General features: G+C 33.6%; 1 long non-coding RNA gene across 4 annotated transcripts in view; it reads left to right on the top strand.

Moving 5' to 3' along the window:
- The window catches only part of LOC111087231, a 90338-nt gene that overhangs the window by 15686 nt on the left and 54795 nt on the right, over positions 1–19857 (top strand). Inside the window, exon 1 of one of the 4 annotated variants that reach the window (XR_002611948.1) lies at positions 12366–12432. The exons of 2 other annotated variants lie outside the window; for them this stretch is intronic. This is a non-coding gene — a long non-coding RNA (uncharacterized LOC111087231). Of the gene's footprint in view, positions 1–12365; positions 12433–15957; positions 16362–19857 lie in introns of those variants that run through there. One more of the 4 variants, XR_002611947.1, reaches the window with a different exon arrangement.

Consider the following 19857-nt stretch of genomic DNA (forward strand, 5'->3'; position numbering starts at 1 on the left):
TGTACGGAAAGGAATCAATAAAAGTTTCTGAGAATATATCGAGATTCTTAAGTTTTTAATTGACAGACAAGAGAAGTCTAACAGAGTTACAGTATAAGAAAAATTGTCAAGACATACTTTTTCTATTACAATAATCAAGAGACTGCTATTACATTTATCAGATTTCCTTACAACAAGAATCGAGAGACTGCTAAAACATTCATCAGGTTTCCTTACAAAAAAAATCAAGAAACTGCTATTACATTCATCTGGTTTCCTTGCAACAAGAACCGAGAAACTGCTAAAACATTCACCAGGTTTCCTTGAAATAGAATTAAGAAATTGTTATTATATTTATCAGGTTTCCTTACAACAACAGTCAAGAAACTTCTATTACATTCATCAGGTTTCCTTACAACAAGAATCAAGAACGGCACAAGTTAAATGACTTTTTATATCCTTGAAGTTTATTGGAACAAGCGTCAAATTAGTATCCATATCAGAACAATACTGAAAGTTTTGTTTACATTGATTGGTCAGTTTATTAAGATTTATTTTGAATATATTATTTGAACACATCTTTCTAATCGAATGTTTAAATACTAAATTACCACTTAGTACTCCCCCAACATTTTTACAATATTACATTTATTTGCATATCCAAAATAGAGTAATCACGTGATGTGTTGGTAATTGCTTAAGCTTTATCAATTTAGAGATATAATCATATTATTGTCATTCTGTAAAAATAATTGGTAATCAAAGAATGATGAGTGTCTGTCTAAAAGGAGAGTTATAAACAAAAACCATTTACATGACTGACTGTTCCAAGTCAATTAATAGTGACAATCAAAAAGTCTGGCACTGGAAACGTTGTGGTTGAATCACTAAACAAAAGACATTTGGACAAGTTTGTAAAGTACAAAAGACGTCAGACTTTAGCCTAATTGACCGATTCTTTTCAAATGTAGTAGGATTCATCTGTCTTCAACCGTAATTTGGGAGAGACATCACAAAAACTGTCATGTAGCAGCTGACAACCAGTCTGAAAACCGCTTATCTCACATTCAAACAGGAAAGCACGACTTCAGTTGTGTTTATAGCGTAAACTGTAGACAGTTAATGATTGAAAGCTAATTTATTGCCTGATGACTCGTTTTTCTATCCCATTTCTCTGCCAACATGGGTAAATCCTATGAGGTACTTGACCTTTTGTGTTATTTCGACAATACACATTACTGGTGGTAATGGTGTAGCAATTTGGGGAACGTTCTAGTGGAAGTTTTGTTTCTTTTTAGGCGAAATTTTTTAATAACTGCGTGTAAAGACAAAAATTAAGAGAAAGATCTATTATTGTTCTCAGGCCACTTAACTTAACTACAAAAGTCAATACAGATTTTAATAACTTTTCTTAAGTTAAAAGAGTCGATAGCTGATTTTATACAACTTAACAGTGTGCTTCAAAACAATGATCGAGGAAGTTTTCATAATTTTTTTTTCAAACTAGCTAAAGTCAAGGGCCAGGGTCATCTGTATAGTATTCTCCGTTTTTAAGGCTAGGTTTGCCTAAGGCAAGATTTGAGATTCTTCTCCGAGTTACTTAAGCATAAAGGTTCAGCTAGGTAACCTGAGTAATTCTATAAAAAACTGTAATAAATTTTGTTTTAAGGAAACAATGGAACAAAATGAAACATAACAAATACTTCAGAAACTTATCAAACGCTTTATAGTTCTATTCCGTTTTGACAGCTGCGAAAAATTAGAAACACCAATGTTGCCTGGAAAAACGTTATTATAATTTCTCAGAACTTTTGTTTCTAAATATACTTAAGGGTATTTTAAAACATCTTCTCTCGGCTCTAGGTAGCCTAAAGTATTTTAAAACATTTATCTTCTGGTAATTTATGTAACATCATAACTTTTTTGTTATTCCTGTTCCACCGAACATGCTCGCCCTTTCAGTTTTGGGGGCCTTATAACCTTATGATTAATCCCACTATTTGTTGGTAAAAGAGTAGCCCAAGACTTGGCAGTGGTTGGTGTTGACTAGCTGTCTTTCCTCTAGTCTTTCACTGCTAAATTAGGGACGGTTAGCGCAGATAGCCCTTGTGTAACTTTGTAAAATTCCAAACAAACCAATCCAAAACAATTGTTCCCTGTTTTGAAATAATCCTATGAAACAATTCCTTCCCCTCAACCTGTAGAGGCTTGTAGAATATTATTGAAGTATACTTTTCATATGAAGCGAATGAATTATGAAAAATAGCTTAGTTTAGCGTTTATTCTTAAGTAAATTGAGGAATATTATAAAATTCTCTCTTATGTATATTTAAAACCATAATGATGAGTAATGTGTAAATTCTATTAAACCTTGTTCTGAGATAGCTCTAGGAATAACATAAAATCCTGCCTTGGTTCTCTCATTCCAGTCTCGCGAGGAACATTATAATAACTTCTACTGATTCTTGTCTTTAGGAAGCATGTGAAACGTTATAATAACTTCTACTGATTCTTGTCTTCAGGAAGCATGTGAAACATTATAATAACTTCTACTGATTCTTGTCTTTAGGAAGCATATGAAACACTATAATAACTTCTACTGATTCTTGTCTTTAGGAAGCACGTGAAACATTATAATAACTTCTACTGATTCTTGTCTTTAGGAAGCATGTGAAACATTATAATAGCTTCTACTGATTCTTGTCCTAGGAAGCATGTGAAACATTATAATAACTTCTACTGATTCTTGTCTTTAGGAAGCATGTGAAACATTATAATAACTTCTACTGATTCTTGTCTTTAGGAAGCACGTGAAACATTATAATAACTTCTACTGATTCTTGTCTTTAGGAAGCATATGAAACACTATAATAACTTCTACTGATTCTTGTCTTTAGGAAGCATGTGAAACATTATAATAGCTTCTTTGACCATTTTTGCCTTGAATACCTTTTAGTACTGAGAATATCATTATGGAAACGTAATGATTCTTGTCCTTAGGAAGCACATGGAAAGCTTCCCTTAAATGTGTTTTGAGGAAGTTTGATGAATATTTTTGAAACATTTCTGAACTCTTTTCCATAGGTTACAGGTTACCAAGGGAAGGATAGCCTCATTTGTAATTTCTGTGTTATAAACATGTACAAAAATACTTTGTTTACAGCCCATTGAATGATACGTATATGGGTATATGAACAGTTTTCTTATTCTTTTCAGTTTCTTCTATTCCTGAAATATAAATATCGACCTCTATTTTCGTGAAGCAACATTTATAAAATCGAGTTAAATAACATTACTTTCTAAACCACATATAGATGTTTATCACCACCTCTTGCGTTGTACAAAGGCTGAGTACACCATATGAAAAGAATTTTGAAGCCCAAAAACGATTTTCAGTTCATGTCTGGTAAAGTGAAAAGTTTTTGCCACTAACCTTTGTGTTCGTAGATTTTCATCTGTTACATGACACCACACTATTTTTACCACAATTTTTGCATTCTGGATGATCCTGGTGCCCCAACTTGATTCCTATGATTTTTGTATTCCCATGCTATTAAGTACAAGAGAAATTCTAAAACCTCGATCTGAACAGATCTTTATAATCTGAATATTCGAATATCGTGCATGGAAAAAGTCTGGTACACATTCTTTCCAAATCTAATTTTGATGGCACCAGATGCAACTCTAAACAATGTCAAAATATAGTTCTTCCACATCCCGGTCCACAGCGACTTCATATTAACTGTGTTTGTCACGTGACTTGCCAATTTGCATATTCAAAATTGTTTTAATATAATATATTCAAAACAATGGAATATAAATTAAATTCACAACAGCTGTTTTATTTTTACAGCACTGCAATACAAAGAACCATAAAATACAGAACCTGCAATACTCGAACAGTTGTTGGCATTGAATATTAAGTGTGGTGTTAACTTTACGTATTGCATTAAACAGCCTATTTGTTCCCAAAATAATAGGTTTTGTAATATTTTTGTGTCGATGATGGGGCGTGGTCTAATATTTGGCATGTAGACGAAAAGGTCCGGGATTTCAGAGGTAATGTCATTGAATATACTCCTCACTTTCAACTCTTACCTAGATATAAAAGTGACAGTCAATTTCATTATTCGGTTCAACACTCCGGACAAAACCCTTGTGGCTTGTGTGCTGCTGGCTGGTTGCTTTACCATATGGTCAGTAGTTCCAAACTACGAACGGTTATATGCGAACCCCAAGGGTTTTTGACCTGACCGTTTATACAAAGTGTGCATAAGTTGTGTTCACGTTTTACAGCGAAGGTCTCCTTCTTTCTCTTCTTTTCCGCGTCTCCTCTCAGCTCTTCCCACTGCTTGTGGATTCGTCATTAGGAAAATTAACTATTAAACTTCCACTAATGTAAGCATTTAAGTCTTAAAAGCCTCGGCCACTTAATTCTAATTATGTAGTGGGGTGAAGAGAAACAGAAGTTTCTGACAGCCCCTGGTTATATTTCATTCCCCTTCAGGGAATGAAATATACTTTTAACCTAAAGTCCTACCATGCTAAATTGGATTGGATTGTGGTCAAATTTAAAATATTTCAATTTATTTTCAGTTGACACACGTACTGCAATCCAGTAAAGTCCTAAAGTCCTACCATGCTAAATTGGATTGGATTGTGGTCAAATTTAAAATATTTCAATTTATTTTCAGTTGACACACGTACTGCAATCCAGGATATTTCTGTGACCGTATCAACATTGTTTTCGGAAGAGAGTTTATTTCTCACTTCCTTATGTTTTAAAGTTATCTAAAATATGGCGAGTTTAAGTAATTTTTCTATTGAACGGATAGCATTTGTTAGTCCCCCCCCCCCAGTGGCACAGCGGTATGTCTGCGAACTTACAACGAGTTTCGATACCTGTGGTGGGCAGAGCACAGACAGTCAGTCCTTTGTGTAGCTTTGTGCTTAGCTTCAAAGAAACAAAGCATTTGTTATAGTAGGTTTCAACGACTTACGGCTATTCAAAAATACGCTTTTTAGTAGTAGCATATCAATCTTGTTAGCAACTCGGCATAATTAGACACACAGAGTTAGATAGAAAACAAAATAAACAGACATACAGGCAATAAATTGAAGAAATATATTAACAGATAGACATAAGAAATGGTAGTCAGACACAAACAGATGGATAGACATATTTCACAGTAATCGCATAGTTTTAACGATCCGTTAAGTCTTTTTGTTCAGATAACACGTTTTTAAGCGGTTTAACATTCCCAAAGTGTTTCTGGTCTTCAACAAGTCGTGAAAATACTAGAAAAAAAGAGTTTATAGTTGAAGTAGTTTGGCTAGATATAAAATAATCTTTTTTTTTTTTGTTAGTTGTTGAGCTGTCAGGCCGGGATGCAAGCTTTTCTTATTTTACGTGAATTCATTTGTAAAACGGGGCTATACATACTTCAATTCGTGCACCTCCTCAGCTCTTTTTGTCCTGCGCCATCGAATTTTATTCTTTTTTGGTTCAGGTTTTTTTATGTGTGTTTCTATAGTCAGCTTCGTGGCAGACACAGAACCCATGCTTTCATGTATATAGTAACTGTAGCTCTACTGGTTAGAGGCTATATAATTGGGTACCCAGTGAGTCTGCCCCTTTCTTACAAATACAATATTTAGGGGAGTGTTATTCGTCATGTATGGCGTTGTGCATGTGCTTGTATATATATATTTTTCTTCTTTTTATAAAGCTGTGCAATATCACAGATATTCAAATTGTTTTTTACAGCTCTTTGGTATTGGTACTCCTGGACATGAAGGAATTACAAGTCATGCTATATTAGGATTTTTGCTTGTATTGGTTTTTAAAATATTGTTGAATCATGACATCAATAGTCATAGTTTTCTAATTATCGTATCCTATTAGAGAAAGCAGCAAATAATTACATTTTGATAGAGAATGAATATGAATCAAAATGAAAGATTTTGGTTTTAAAACCTGACATCTTTTATAAATATGTTCAAACCATGAAGACCACATAATTCAATAAGAAATATATTCCTGTAGATTTTATACTTTCTTATTGAGGGAGTTGAGACGTGTTCAAAGTGGAATTTTCAGCTGGTCTTGGTGTTGAGGCTGTTACGTGTGAGTTATATAATGCTTCAATAGGTGACATTCTGTCTGACCAGTCTAGCTGGACTGATAGGACATCTTCAAAGCGCAGTTTTCAACTGGACGCAAAGAATTAATACGTTTTCACGTAATAATAATTTTGGGTAGACTTTAATGTAAGTGGCACTAAAAGTAATGATTTAATAGTTAAATGTTTTTCGTTTTGTTTTTTATTCCCAAATTACACAAACTATTTACAACAATTTTTTATAAACTTTACAAATGATTATCGTTTTTGTCTCTTTTTCCTTATCTAAAATGTATTTATAGATTTTTTTTAATGTTAGATGTAATTTACTTATAACTCACGAACACTTTAAATGCATCGAGAACAAAAAAATGCTATAAAAATCTTCAAGTATAGGGCACACTATCGGCAAAAACACACAAAAACAACAAAAAATACTATATAAACCTTCAAGTATATAGCACACTATCGGCAAAAAACACACAAAACACCAAAAATAGCTATACAAACCTTCAAGTATATAGCACACTGTCGGCAAAAAACACACAAAAACAACAACAAAATACTATACAAACTTTCAAGTATATGGTACACTATCGGCAAGAAACATACAAAACAAAAATTGCTATACAAACCTTCAAGTAAATAGACACTATCGGCAAAAAACACAAAATAACAAAAAGTATGATACAAACCCTCAAGTATAGGACACACTATCGGCAAAAAAAAATTGTGTCTGTGGCAGTAAAATCTGAGGGCTTATAATGCTGAAAGTCAGGCTTTTATACCCACAGTGGGTACAGCACATATAGTCCTTTGTGTAGTTATGCCCTCTACAACAAAAACAGTTACTTTTTTTCTCAATAGTATATCCGCTTATTGTGACAATAAAACAACGTTTTGTTTCATAAATGATTTTCACAATGTAATTGTATTTCAAGTACAAATGTGAACTGAGTGTTTCTTTGTTTTTTAAACTTCGCACAAAACCGCTATCTATATGTCCCTATTTAACAAGTGATAGAGTAGACGCTAAGCAGCTAACTAGTTAATATCACCTATCGACAATACCTGGGCTACCTTTGTCACACCGAACAGTGTGACTTGATCGTCGTTTTTATATCACATCCGCGGTCCCAAAGCGAGGAATGTGTTTATTTTTTTATTTGTTTTCAGTAACGGGACGAGAACCACAGTCCGGTACGCTAACAACTAGGCTGGGCTCGTCCCGTAACTGAGGGGGTTTGATGTATAGACTTATATTGTATTAATGGGACGTTTCTATACATAATGAAGAGAAAGCTCATCAGTATATTACTCAAAGACCTGGTGTTTCGAGAGGGGTGGTTCAAAGAACGTTAAAACGTTTTATTGCCACTAGAGTGTAAATTATACTAACCCGAAAGAACGTCGAAGAAAAACACCCAGATGGGAAGAGAGTGTCATTCGAATAATAACCAATCAATTCAAACCATTCTAGACATAGATATAATAATACGGATATGCATCGAATTAGAATGGGTAAAAAAGAACTGTTCGACGAGTTTGGGTTTGTTTTAGTTGACAACGAAACAGGGCTATCTGCGTTCTATCCACCACGGGTAATTGAATCCCAGATTTTAACACTGTGAGTTCGTCAAATTACAGCTGGTGGATCTTTTCGATGGCAAAGAATCACAAAAACGGGAAGACAGGGACGTTTAAGCAGAATAGGTTTTCATTACGATGAGATTGTACAATCTCATCGTAACGGTATAAGGATATTTAAGTCCTGCAGAAGTAGGATATATTAGTGTTATGCAAAATGAACAATATTACAATATTTTGGTTCGTCACGCAGTACCGTGTGAACAACATTTAATTTGCTCGGTCTGCGGAATACTAATCCCAAACATACTGCTTTTCTTACTAAGTGGTATTTGAAAGATTGTTTGTTTGTTGAAATTAGCGCAAAGCTACTCGAGGACTATTTTCGTTATCCGTCCCTAATTTTGAAGTGATAGACTAGAGGAAATGCAGTTAATCAACACCACCCACCGCTGAATCTTGTACTACTCTTTACCAACGGAGAATGGGATTGACCATCACATTATAACAACCTCTACGGCTGAAAGGGCGAAGATGTTCGGTGACAGGTTTCGATCCCTTGATACGCAGATTGCGAGTCGAGCACCCTAATCATCAGGCTATGCCACGTTGTATTTGGAAAAAATCTGTGGCACCAGTTGACAAATATTGTTGCAAAATAGAAGCTAATTAATCAATAACAATTTTCAAAGATTTTACAGCAGAAATATTGGTTAATAGTTAATGTAACAGATGGCACCCATGTTTGATCGATTTCCTACTAAATGTTGATTACTAACACTTTTCCTTGAATGTTGATAGTCTATCTTTTTATCTTTATCCTTTCCTTAAACAATTATGTGGGTGTCAATTTTGTAATATTCAGAATATTTTGTCTTGTGAACACTTTAAAAAACTATCAATATTAAAAGAACATAATACATTAGTGTTGTGGTGGCTGGCGGTATACACTGAACAGTTTTATAATCAGTTTACAACTGTTTCTATTTGTATAATCGTTATATATTTGTAAAATAACGAACTTTAGTCTTATGAAATTTATAAATGATACAATGTACGTACACTTGCGTAACAGAATATTCAACTCCTTGGTTAATTTGGTTTATCTTTAAGCTATATATTTTGTATTTTTCAAACTAACATTTATTAAAAATATGTATGCAATTTTTACACTAAAATGTAGCTTTATCCACACATACTCCAAATATAAAAATGAGTCTGACATGGCATGAATATTTCTAGTTTCTATGAAGTCTAGGTCTATTTTGTTATAATCATATTTTTTAGTTATAAATATTTCTAATTACGATCAGGCTGTTTATGGGTTAAATGAACATTATGTCTGATATTTAGATATAATAACATCAAAGGATACTGATCGAGCAGTATTTAAATTGGTGAAGTGTGTTGTTTGTTTTTTATTCTAATGTTAGTTTTTGGTTTATATATATGAAGTACCATGTGTATTTGACATTCGTCGTGATACTTACATCACCTTAACCTCATATTGTAAAACCCGTAATTTTATGCCGACCAACCTTTTATTCCAGTTTTCTATGTTTCCATTGAAGTGAGAAAGTACATGTATGTTGTCTTGTTATCCTCATAACCTTGTAACTTTGGTTTCGTTCGCTATATGGTTTATGTGCTTGTACATATACATCATGTTAATAAAGAAAAATAAACATAGATTATTAAAACACTGGTAAAGAGGTGGTTAAAATGCCCACCAGAGCATATATGTTGTTCAGAAAAAAGTCTATCTAGAGTAACAATCACCGAACAAGATGTTTATCTTTCTCTCACAGAGTTTTAAAATCTACACATTTCACTATACACCCTTGTCATTCATATACATTTGTTTACTTTTACTTTTCTATGTAAAATATCATTTTCCTTGGTTTGCTTTTGATGCTAGAGCTCGTGTGTGTAAAACAATGTTTTAAGTTTGGTAGCCAGAATACTCATTTGATGTGTGGTTGAAATGTATAGCTTGAGAACGCAGACTTGCATCATGGCACTCATGTTGACAGTTGAGAACTGCTTTCTGCTGGTTTATGTGGAGTTAAAATAATGGGTTTATGTACATATGATAAGGATAAAAGGATGAATTAATTCAACTTAATTATAATAATAACATATGACAAGCGTAAATGCAGCATTATTAGCATACCCGTATATATATTTATACGTATATCATGAGACCTGGAAAGTTTTACAAAATATAATTCAACTATTCTACCTTTCACCTTTCTACCTCTTTTATCAAGAAGATTTCTGCATGTTATACGTGTTAACACGTTGTTGGAACCTTAAGTTTTGAATTGGTACCCTTCATGTCAGGTGCAATTTATGTTGCCTTTCATTTTAGATAAGCTATAGAAGTTTGTTATTTTCGTTTTACAAATTACACACTAGTTATATTAATGAAACATAAAAGAAAAGATTGTAACACGACGTTCATTAAAAATATAAAGCGTTGCACAGACTGGACAGACAAATAACATCACAAACTGCAATGTGAGAAAGGTTCTTACCCAAGTAAAACCTATGTTCACAACAGGATTAGTAATAAAAACTGAACTCCCCCTCTTTGATAGTAGAAACAGGTATAAGTGCTGAAACCCACAACATCTCACATTCAAAACTACTGTACATCATCTGCAGTCAGGTTTGTGAAAAGGGACAATCATTTCTAATGAAGCAGAAAAAAATAGGTTATTGCAGTGGATATTTGGAGTTAATAAGTTAACTTTCCAAACAAACAACGCAACACTAAAAGTGTAACACATAAACGACAGATACATAAATCTAAGGTACAAACACAATGTGTAAAATATAAAGTTTACTCTAGTAGCATGGTGCCTGAACAAGTAGGAACTATATAATACCATCCATCAGATTTAACCTCTATTCGCGAGCTCCATGTGTAAAATAAAAGTAGAACTAAAAAACCTTTTTAGATATTAGGAGGAGACATTTTGGATGGTAAAGCCCACAATATCCATGTATTAAATTACCCCTCACTGTCTGCAGCCAACTAGGGGAAGGACTAGCTCGAAATGAAACACAAAACCAAGGAAAGAGGTATGAGAAATACAATAAAACAGGTTACTTTTACCAGATTACATCTCTCTTAAACTTCCTTGTTTCGTGTTTTCTAAGAAAGTTCACAGAAATATTGGAAGATTCAATTCTTTTTTTTTACTAAATATAAAAACTATTTTATTTAGGTTTATTTTAATTGTATTGTATTTGTTTTGTTTTGTTAAATTCACGTTTATTCTGTAAAAATATTTTACTATATCTCTTAAATCGTAACTTTGTTACAAAATGTGCAATTAAACTATTTCAATTTCTCAAGCTTTTTTATTCTTACATAAAAAAATTTATTAAACATTTATCTGATTTAGCCAGTAGGTAAACATTTTTCAAGTAATTTAGCTGCTTTTTAAGCTTTATTACTTCCCATGAAGTAGTAGAAAACGAAAAAATGTCCCATGTAGAATGATATAATTGGATGTATTTTTTGTAAGCTGCCTAGTTTAACCTGCACCTTTAACAGAACTTTGTGTTTGGGGAAAATGTCTACTTATCACTAGCGTGGTGAAAATATTTTTAACTGTCATTTGAAAATGACCAAAAATATATACTAAACAAACGTTACACATTTTTTCATTGTCCACAGTTTCTGTAAGAGCTGCTCAAAGACGTTATTTTAATTAAAAATCTTGTAGTGTTTGATAAGATGATTCCGTCGCTTCACCATCTTCGGATTCTTTGATCTGTCAAGCTATCCATATTGTATAAAAACAAACATACAACATCTGTTCTTTTTTGCATCATGGTACTCATCGACTTAGCAAGAGCCAATTAGAGTTTGATTATTTTTATATTATTTACTGATTTCGTGACTGCTAAAGCGAATTATATTTTTCGTTATATTGTCCGTGGATTTCACAATAGCTGAGCAGAGTTTGGTTCATTAACCAGATTCACTCAGTTTATCTGTAAAAACTCATTAAAGAATGGCACTTTCCGCAAGTTCTGTAAGAATAGATTAGACCGGTTTCTTATTGACCCTATCCACAAACTTTACAAGACATTAATACAATATGAAGTTTTTCATTTCAATATTTCAAAAGTCAGTAAAAACAATAGCAATAACCACAACATTTTTAAGAGGTGAACTTTGATTAATTTAGCCAGATATCCTCTAAGAACTGACAAGAGTTAGTTAGTTCTTTCATGGCACTATTAACTAATCCCGTAAGACCTTGCCATGAAGTTTACTTTTCTCCTAATAATATTCACATATCGTACAAGAGCTAACTGATGCTCAAAAACAATACTTTTTTCATATAAAATGTAATTAAAATCAATCAAATCCAAGTTGACACTAGTCTCTAGTCGGTTATTATGTAAGCCTTGTTAGGAATATTACATTGACCCCTTTTCAGCTTCCTTCTGGAGAGATTGAAAGTCACTGTTTTCATTTTTTTTAAGCTCAGATTCTCATGTTTATAGAAAGCGAGTTACCAGAAGCAGCGTGACTGATAACAGCGTCCTCTATCTAACCATGTTGCATGCTAAACAACATTATTTGTTCTGGCAGTTAAGTCATATTCGAAAAACGCGTCACTCTTTCGAGTTTGGCATATACGTTCTTGAACTTCTATTATGATGGCTTTCCGCTGCTAGCTGTGGAATTCACGCAATGAGACTCAAGTACAGTGCAGACGATGTGTGTTTTAATCTCACGTTCAGTAATAAATTTGTTATGCAACTTCTGGAGTTGTTGTATCTTCAGCAATGATAAATGCAATGGTTTTTATTTTTTCCCTTTCATTATTTTTTTGTATTTTATTAATAAATTAGAAAGGTAACACCACATTATTTAAATTTAAATGAATCATTCTTCATGTGTAATTGCCTACAAAAATCAAGTTTTGCTTACTTTTTCAAACAATAAATCTGTTAATAGATTGAAGTGTAAGTTGTTTATATTTCTAATGTGAAATTGCATTATCTATTCTAAAATATTCATCCCAAACGTTTCACTTGTACTTTTATAGAGTATCAAAGTTAGAAAATGTTTTAATATATTTTAAGTATATATTTAAAGATATATATAAATTTAAGGCTAGAACTTTGAAATGCTCTGTGATTTTGCGTAAGTTGGCTCAAAAATCTGATCAGTGAAGAATAATGTAGCTATGTGATATAAGTTTTTCCTACAATTGATTTAATTACGTCTACAATGAATAAAAATAAATAAATAATACGGAAGTTCAGATACTGAGATTGAACTTAAAGGCATGTAAATTTTTAATATTTTGATACCTGTGTAATGGTGATTGCTTTAAGAGAAGTTATGTAGTCATTTTTATAGGTCCTGAGAAGTTGCTATAGGTGGTAGTGTCTGTAGAAAGAACGCATGCTATGCACGGACTGTAGTGTTAGTGTGTCAAGTCGTGATGAATGATTTCAGAGCTTGAAGTGATTATAATCGCATCAGGCTCCTGGGTTTCTATTATGTGAAATTTGAGCGGAACACAATAACAATTAGATCACCAAGAGGGGTGGGGTTTTTGTGGCAGAGCACCCAGACCAGTTGAAAAAGAAAAAAAAAGTCTGCGTGATATAATTTATTTTCTATTCGAAATCTCTTTTATGTATTTATAACTTGCTTATTGTTCAAAATTGTCGGAATGGGAGAGTGGAAATGTCATGAGAAAGGTTACTTGTCTTCTTTTTAATTTTTGTTGTACAATTGTAATATTGAAACTGACTTTTTGCGATTTAGCAAATACTAGATTTCTGCACTGAACAAATACAAAGATATATATATAAAAGTCTCACATTATCGATTATCAGTCTTTCTTGTTTTGATTATATGTGATTATGGTAACATATCTTTCATTTAGAGCTATTATTTCATTACTTTTATATTGAAAGTAACACTATGCCTTAATGCTTTTCGAAGTATTTCAGTCATGGTGTTCAAACTCCAGTTTCACTAATACAGGATGTATAGGTACGCCGACTAGTCAGCGTCGACCCAGTTATTGAACACAGATTTAGCGTAACAGATGCAACAGATAACGTGTTATTTCACGGTGTTCTCTCTCAAGATAACAAATGACGCCCCAAGTGGTTCAGAGGTAAACTTGGGGCTTATAACGCTAAAATTCGGCGTCTGATTCTTGAGGTAGGCAAAAAACAGGTACCCCATTGTTTGCTTTGTGCTTAAAGAAACAATAACGAGTTGAAAATAGAAATGTTGATATTCTTGAATACATAGTGTATAACTTTGACATAGTAATTGTTTCTATGGGCTTCTAATCTGGCATTGGCCGCACTTCTCCAAAGTTGAGGCCTCATTTTGACCACATTAGTCCGACACCAACACAATTTTCTTTAACACAGAATCTAGTTAGTTATCAGGTGCGACGCTATACTTTCTTTAACACAGAATCTAGTTAGTTATCAAGTGCGACACTATACTTTCTTTAACACAGAATCTAGTTAGTTATCAAGTGTGTCACTATACTTTCTTTAACACAGAATCTAGTTAGTTATCAAGTGCGACACTATACTTTCCTTAACACAGAATCTAGTTAGTTATCAAGTGCGACACTATACTTTCCTTAACACAGAATCTAGTTAGTTATCAAGTGCGACACTATACTTTCCTTAACACAGAATCTAGTTAGTTATCAAGTGCGACACTATACTTTCCTTAACACAGAATCTAGTTAGTTATCAAGTGTGTCACTATACTTTCTTTAACACAGAATCTAGTTACTTATCAAGTGCGACACTATACTTTCCTTAACACAGAATCTAGTTAGTTATCAAGTGTGTCACTATACTTTCTTTAACACAGAATCTAGTTACTTATCAAGTGCGACACTATACTTTCTTTAACACAGAATCTAGTTAGTTATCAAGTGCGACACTATACTTTCTTTAACACAGAATCTAGTTAGTTATCAAGTGTGTCACTATACTTTCTTTAACACAGAATCTAGTTACTTATCAAGTGCGACACTATACTTTCTTCGAAATCGTAGTCTGCCTCTATCAGATATCGTTATTTAAGTAGAAAATTGTTATTCATTTGTTATTTTTAAATTCAAAACCTTTGCAGACAAAATGACTATGCAAACTTCAGCTATTGATATAAAAACCATCGCTTTCATCTTAAAATGTTCTGAAAATGAATTTAGTATTTAATTTTCTAGAATACTTATATAGTCTCCCAGTGGCACAGCGGTATGTCTGCGGACTTACAATGATAGAAACCCGGTTTCGATACCCGTAATGGGGAGAGCATAGATATCCCTTGCATAGCTTTGTATTTAACTTCAAAGAAACACATACTTACACTAATTTAAAACAAGGCATACATGGAAGGAAATGCCTTACATTTAGGTTACTATATGGTGGATTAAAAAGGACTTAAACCTTATAAATATTATATACACATCAATATTATAAGAGGTTTGTTTTTCTTCCATTTGTTCGCCCCAAGCTATGCTGATGAGCCTTGAATAGGCGAACCTGCAGTTCATAGCAGAAGGCGTGGTCTCTCCGTCGTTGATTCTATTTTTCATTTTACTTTTGGTGAAAAGAAAAAAAAATTACAAGCCTTAAATTTCACTTCATATAGAAAAAAAAAGTTAGTTTTGTTATCTAGAAGTGCTAGTGATTCAAACAGTTAGTTTCCTGTTGATTTTTGTATGTTTTTTTCGTGTAAGTTTTGTGCTGAGAACATAAGTCGTAGTGCCGATGGCCTGATTTATTTATTCTTTCGCCGTAAGCCAGTTAACGTGTGTGAAATATTTTGATGGAATTAAAGGTTTTCAAAATAACCCCGCATGCTTAACTTTTGAGTTAATGCACTTAATAAATGGAAACTCGATGAATGTTGGCAAAAATATTTCAAAGGAAGCACTGATAAAGAGACGCTTGTGAATCTAAAACCACGGTAAAGAAGTTGTGCTCAAAAGCACAAGGAAACCGTGCAAAAATAAAGTATGTAAATAGTCAGCTCTTAAAATGGTAGAATCCTGGGATTTTGTAAACGTAGAATTAACTCGTCGGTAAATGTTACAAAACAAAGATGTAATTGGCAGCTAATAGTAACATACAGATCTTTTGGAAGGTTTTAAACAGCAGATGAGAATCCAGATGCGAGCAGGACCTTGTGTAATATGTCCTTGAATTAACGAAGTTTCGAATGAAAACCGTCGTCGGCTATCGATCGTCATTGTAGACAATTTCTAATTTGAATTAACAAAGTTTTGAATGAAAACCGTCGTCGGCTATCGATCGTCATGGTAGACATTTTCTGAGGAGTTGCAGAATTGCGTTTAATTTTTCATCTTTAAGTAAAGCAGCGGTGACAAAGGTGTTTAATATCGTCTGTGACTTAATTAGAACTAAACAGTCTTAACGGATATTTGTTTGTGTGTTTTACTACAGCTGCAGAATAATGGCCTAGATAACTGTGCCCATGATGCTAGACAACCTGCCAGTTATCAGAACTAATCTGATAAACTTGTACGTTAATTAAAGCCACAGGAAGGAGGAGCCCATTATGATAATGACCTGAATAGTGGTTTAGGAGAAGGATTGAGTTTTGTTTTATTTATTATAAAATAATATGTGAGTACGTAGAAAGAGGGCATGTTAAAACATGTTTTGTTTTTTTTTGCTTTTGTGGTTACTAATATCATAAAGATATAAGGTTTGAAAATATTCTTTATAACTCATTGTCTTTTGCTTTTCAAAATATTGTTGTTAAAGATATAAACATGTAGATAATAAAGTATTGTTTAAAGAACTGCATGAAATACAACGCGATGCTTTTAATATAGGGCCGGGCGTGGCCCAGCAGTTAGCGTGACCGAAATTGTTAATCCTATAGTTATTTGTTCGTGTCTCGTTGCTGCAAAAAAGCATGCCCTGCCTTCGTGGTTATGGGTGCGCTATAAAAGTGAAGGTCAAATTCCATTATTTGTTGGATACGAGTAGCTAAAGTGTTGGCCCGGCATGGCCAGGGGGTTATGGCGCTCGACTCGCAATCTGAGGGTCGCAGGTTCGATTCCCGTCCCACCAAACATACTCGTGGGGGCGTTATAATTTGACGGTCAATCCCACTATTCGTTGATAAAAGAGTAGCCCAAGAGTTGGCGGTGGGTGGTGATGACTAGCTGCCTTTACTCTGGTCTTACACTGCTAAATTTGGGACGGCTAACGCAAATAGCCCTCGTGTAGCTGTGCACGAAATTCAAAAACAAACAAACCAAGCTAAAGTGTTGGCTTCCCTCCAGTCTTTCATCAAAATGAGGGGTGGATATGCACAGGTGTGACAGTTTTCCATAAAAGGAATAATAATACTTTACCCATGGATGGGACCCATAGCAGTTTACTCCCAGCTACTCGTAGAAATTGACCATATTTGATCAGTTTTTTTGTGAAAAAACAACCATGCAAGCTTCAACTATTGATATGAAAACCAACACTTTCATTTTAAAACTAACTGCAATTGAATTTTGTTGTTAATTTTCTAGAATACTTGTATGGCACGGTCCAATGGTTAATGTTCTGGACTGTGGATCTGTGGGTTTATGAATCGTATCGCGTTTCGAGAAAATCACGCTTCTCACTTTGAGGCCGTGGGTATGTTACAAGAGTGACGGTAAAACCCACTTCTACCAGCAACTCAAGAGTTGGTGGGGGGGGGGGGTGCAACTGACACTCTTCCTTCCCTCTAGTCTATCAATTCAAATTTAATAACGGCTCGAACATAGGATCTTCCCATCTGTAGCCCAACAAGCTAACCACTAGGTCTTGAATGTAAAGACTTGTGTTAGTGTTAGTTTGAGAATGGAAATTTACAGCTATGTTTATCGTCTATCATATTTTCAATTTTGTTCGCGTTACATACGTGTTTAGTGAATGTTAAAGTATATACAGAGGACCTTTTATCAATGCAATATATCAAGTTATAAAATTTTAACTGTCGTTAATAAATTTAAAGAAAATCAATTAAAACAATTATTAGAAAATTAATTAAACAAAGAGCGTCTGGATAATATGAGTAATTTTACTCTATTGAGCTTCAGTTGTGGCTCAGTAATATGAATAATAATATTTACATTGATTTATGTTGTATCTTATAATTATTTTAGTTTCCGTTTAGTTCTGTATTTTTCATATTAATTGTGATTTTCATTACATTTATAATAGTTCGTTATATATTCACATCTTATTTTCATATCAAGTCCAATTAATGATTTATTTTCAGCATTATTTGTTACGTAAGTATGATACATGATATCCTGTTTGCGTGTTTGTTTCAATCCCCCCCTCCCGCCATTTGACATCTCGTGCCTCACACGGATCTTTTAACTGTGTTATGTTCCAGTGTTAAGCTTAACCTTTTCTGGGTTCATGATTATTGGACACGTGTGTAAACCTGTATTTTCGATCTCTTATAGGTATGAATGGAAACGTGTTTAACTATAACACTCTGTTTCCTTCTTTGATTGTAGTTACCCTATCGGGTAATATAACGTAAAAATGAATGAGTATATAATAAAAATAATATGTTATAGGCATTTACTTCAAGATAATAACATATTTAAATGAACAAAACGTGATACATAATAAAATTATAAAATTTCATAGGAGACATTCTAGGGATATCGGGAAGTTTTGGTAATGCGTTCTCATTCGTACAGTCACAAAATAAATACCTCTTATTTGATGACAATGGTTTGACTGAAAAAGTCGGTCGAAAACGTGTTTAGAGTTTCACACTTATTATGCACGAAATATCTTCTTTTTTCCACTGAGTGGATGGGAATTTCAAAGATTTAAACATCACAACGGTACTCATTCTGTTGAAACAGCTACTTTTATAAAAGATTTAAATATTCCTTATGTGGACTGTATGTCCCAGGTATTAAGCACTAGGGATAACGGAATTAGAATAGAAGGGAAAATAATAATAGAGATATAACTTTGTAGTCCACCCTTATTTCAAGGAACGCGAAGATCTCCTGTTAACGCACATAGACAATATTCGGTTCTTCCGGTTACTTAGTTTCCCACAAGAACTCAAAATGCACACACAAATACACATGTCAAACTACCTTACAAGTTTTTCCCAATAGCATCATCGGCACCTTAGGCTATAAGACTGTTTGGTACAGTAATTGTAAGAGGTTGCGGTGTTGACTAGCTGTCTTCCCTCTAGTGAGTCTAGTCTATCAGATCTATATTGGGGACTGCTAGCGCCGATACCCTCTAGTACCATTAGGCAATATTCAACGAAACTGCGAACATGTTATTATATACGGGTCTCCGTGTTAGTAAACACTATGAACGTATTTTCAAAACCTATTTCACTTATAATTCAAGAAATATTTTAAAATTACCAAGATTAGAAGACTCAATTAATTATTATATGGTTTCAAGAAGTGTATCCAGGTTTTAATGACTTATATGCTAAGTTGACTGAATGTGTTACCAACTGGTTGTAGGTTTCTTTTATCTTTTCCTCGTATGTGGCTCATATCCCATTTTTTTTTAGTATTATATCATTTTCTTCTTCTTTGAAAATTGGATAAGATATTCCATATGGATAGATGTTACAGGTTTTTGAATGATACTGTATTCCTAAATTTTTGGTTTTCTTGGTTGTTTTGTTTTTCCAATGCTTTTTACTCCACATTTACAAAGGGTGTTATAAATGGTGTGGCTCCATTGGGTTCTTAAATCGTTTGATGTGCACTAACTACGAATGTATTTTGTTGTGTTTTCCTTTGTGGCCAGGCATGGTCCAATGGTTAGTGTTCTGGACTGTGGATCTGAAGGTTTATGGATCGTGTCACGATTCGAGAAAATCACGCTTCTCACTTTGAGGCCAAATCCCACTTCTACGAGAGTAACTCAAAAGTTGGCGGTGGGTGTAATTGACTTCCTTCCTTCCCTTTAATCTATCAATTCAAATTTAAAAACGGCTAGCGCTGATAACCTCATATGGTTTCTTGCAAGTCCTAAAAACAAATAAATAAGTACCGTATTTTTCGGAATGTAAGACGCACCCTTATTTTGAAGACAATGTTCTGGGAAAAAAAAAGCTACAGTCGCA

Source organism: Limulus polyphemus, unplaced genomic scaffold (genome assembly GCF_000517525.1).
Source record: "Limulus polyphemus unplaced genomic scaffold, Limulus_polyphemus-2.1.2 Scaffold1904, whole genome shotgun sequence".
In the NCBI taxonomy this organism is placed as follows: Eukaryota; Metazoa; Arthropoda; class Merostomata; order Xiphosura; family Limulidae; genus Limulus; species Limulus polyphemus.